Raw genomic sequence first — 3403 nt, forward strand, 5'->3', positions numbered from 1 at the left:
ATGGCCAGGCCCAGGCAGGCAGACTAGCCTTAAACGTTTTTTCAGAGGCCAGACGCGATGGATGATGATAAATTGGTAACGTCTGAAGCCTCAGATGTCCGGTCAACTCCATCACCACCAGATAAAAAGCAGAAGTGTCGGGCGTATATCTGTCGGAATCAGTGACATTGGAAGTGGAGTTGCGGGGGGTGCGGCCGCTCCAAGACACTGTCATTCTCTGTGTACATTGGACATGCAAAGTGTTCTTTACCCAAAGCATACAGTAGGTTTATGCGTTCTCTGTCTATGATCTGCAGGGTTAGGGCCTCCTCGACGAGGCGATTACTGGTCCGCGGATAATTTCTGGCACAATTAAACGGTATCATTGAACCGCGGCCGAAAGAAAAAGAAACTAAACATTTCCCAGAATAGGAAACATTTCTTAATTTATTGTTATCAAATAAAGAGGCATAGCATTAGGGGGTAGTGGTGTGAGCACTCATTCTTGTGTGTGCGCATCTGTGTAAGTTAAACAGTCACCACTGAGATAACGTGGGTAGCAGCAACAAACAACGTAGCCTTTTTAAAACAACGAACGAAGCGGACTCTTGCTGTCCGTGAAAAGATACTGGCTAGATCTTGTTAGGCATGTTTAAGTTAGGCTAATGAACATGTTGCATTCTATACAGATTATGTAATTCTTTAAGCTACATAGCCTGTCTCCAGTTTTCCTCAGTTTGACTAATTAAGAAGGGATAATAGGATATTTGACCGGCATATCATCAAAATGTCCGGAAAACGAAACCTCTGCCGGTCACTTTGACCGGCACCATTTTTTTCTAGCGGAAACTCTGACACACACACACACCACCTGCTGGGTCTTAGACAAGGAGACAATGCAAACAAAAGAGGACCACAGAAGAGGTGATGATTGTGTGTTGTCGCCTCTGCCATAAAGAAAGCACCTGACCTCCTAAAGGGCCTTTCCATGGAAAAACACCCCATTAATTTTGCATTGTATGCTTATCTGTGTAGCTGTGTATTTACCTGTGCGTGCGTGTGTGTGTGTGCGTGTTTGTGTGTGTGTGTGTGTGTGTGTGCGTGTTTGTGTGTGTGTATGTGTGTGTGTGTGTGTGTGCGTGCGGGCGTGGGCGTGTGCGCGTGCGGGCGTGTGTTTGTGTGTTGTGTGCACACTGCAAACACCCCCACCCAGTTCTCACTTTTCACAACTCTGCAGGTGTTGACTTGGAAAGTGTATTTGGCCAAACAAAGCCAGGTTTAATGAAGAACTGGCTCTGCCTGTTTCCAGTAGGCAAACTCCCTAATCTGTTGGTAAGTGACAACAGGAGTTACGACGTGTTACCCAATCCCATATAGTCCCCAAGCCAGTCAGACCACAGCCTTACAACCTTTAAAGAAGGTCAGATGAGCCCAAAAGACTACATGCTGGTATGGAGAGCTTATTGCATATATGTGGAAAGTAGGTCATGTCATTTGAAAGACTGCATAGCGATATGCAAAGTATATTTGCATACCCATATGTAAAGGCTGTGTTGCATAACACTTTCCATTTATATTTTATTTAAGGAATTTGTGATGGTTCAGCAGGGATCTGAGGATGGTTGTAGTGTGTGTGTGTGTGTGTGTGTGTGTGTGTGCATCTGTGATCTGTGGATGTATGTGTAAAATGTGTGTTTGGGGAAATTTCCAGTAATTAGACAATACTTTTGCTGTTAAATGTCTACTGGGGTTGTTGTTGTCCAACTGGCTACACTTTAAAGAAATTTAGACATTAAAAGGATGGTCTGCATTATTTTGGGTTTCTCTTGTCCATGACCTCTGAGGTCAACCGCCCTTAGGGAGTCTGGAGTAATAACAGCTTTTCCTTATCATGACGGCTCTTTTTCTTTCATTTCATGTAATCCATCAAGAATACCGTTTTAGTAAATAATGGTTAAGACTTTGTCTACGACAGACATGTTGCTCTCATGCTCGCTAGGATGCTTGTGTGTTTGTAACTGTCTCCTGCGTTGTGAATAAAGCTTTGTACTCTGCCGTACGGTCGGCTTGCCTCTTTGTGGATTAATATACTACATTTTTATCACGTGTCTGTGTGTGTGTTTGTGTGTGTATGTTTGTGTGTATGCATGGATCTGATGGATCTGTAGATGTCTGCAGGTGTGAGGTATGAGTGAGTGAGTGTGTGTGTGTGTGTGTGTGTGTGTGTGTGTGTGTGTGTGTGTGTGTGTGTGGTCTCTAGCTTCACACAGATGGTGACAGCTCTTAGCATCTCCCACCCCACAGAGAGCCAGAGCCTCAGCAGGAGCACACACACACATGAGGTCCCAGACTCCTGGTGGGGCTGATGGCCCATAATTCCCCTCTCCACGTGTCACAGTAAAAGCCAGCATGGGTCTCTTCCTGTCCTCACATAATAAAAAGCCTGCTTCAGGCCAACCACAACTCCCCAACTCCCTCCATCTCCAGTACCCAGTACCGCACGGAGGCAGCTGTTGCCATGGTTCCTCAAGCCACCGACCGTGTTACCCAGGTGATTTGATTGGTAGGCTTGAATCACTACCTTTGATGTCATTAAAGACTCTCTCTCTCTCTCTCTCTCTCTCTCTCTCTCTCTGTGTTTTTTATTTTTGTTACTTCTGTCCTCTCCAGTGTGGTGGCTTTAATTCAGGCTGGTCATTTGATGGGTCCAGCTGCTTGAGCATAACAAGAACAGGAACCATGCACGGCGACAAAGTTCTCTCTCTCTCTCTCTCTCTCTCTCTCTCAAAAGGACAAACAACAAACAGGCGCAAATGGAGCACTTCATCCGCCGCCCGGAACATCACCTGCTTGCGTCAGAGAACACGACCGTGCTCTCATCTTCTGCCATGGCTGATGGAGGTGCAAATGGATACACTCACACATAATACACATACACACACATATTTTATCTCACACCACACACACCCACACACAAACAAACAAAATGACACATGCACACAAACACACATTAACAAACTTCACATTCACACCACAGACACAACACCCACACAGCAGACCACACACACACACACACACACACACACAAACACAGAGAGAGCGAGAGAGATTCAGACTCACAGCCACATCACTGTAAGACACAACACACCCATAAACATGCCCACTTATAGAAAACACATAAACTCCCATATGTTAAGAAATAGACGGTAGGAATGCTGTTTATGAGCATGTAAAGCCTACGAGTCTCACAGGCAGCAGAAACGCAGACACACTGAGCACATGCCGTAAAGTTACATTACAGCTGATGAAAAACAGCACGCAGAGCAGAGCTGCTTGCTGCCCCAGAGTGGGGCACATTAAATAGCGGACCAGGAGGCCCCCTCCCACTTCTCACCGCATGTTTGATCAACATCAAGGAGTTTCC

The sequence above is a fragment of the Alosa pseudoharengus genome, unplaced genomic scaffold (assembly GCF_046254945.1).
Source record: "Alosa pseudoharengus isolate Yale_2024_CS ecotype anadromous, Long Island Sound unplaced genomic scaffold, YU_APseudo_1.1 YU_APseudo_1.1_scf_20, whole genome shotgun sequence".
Taxonomy (NCBI): Eukaryota; Metazoa; Chordata; class Actinopteri; order Clupeiformes; family Clupeidae; genus Alosa; species Alosa pseudoharengus.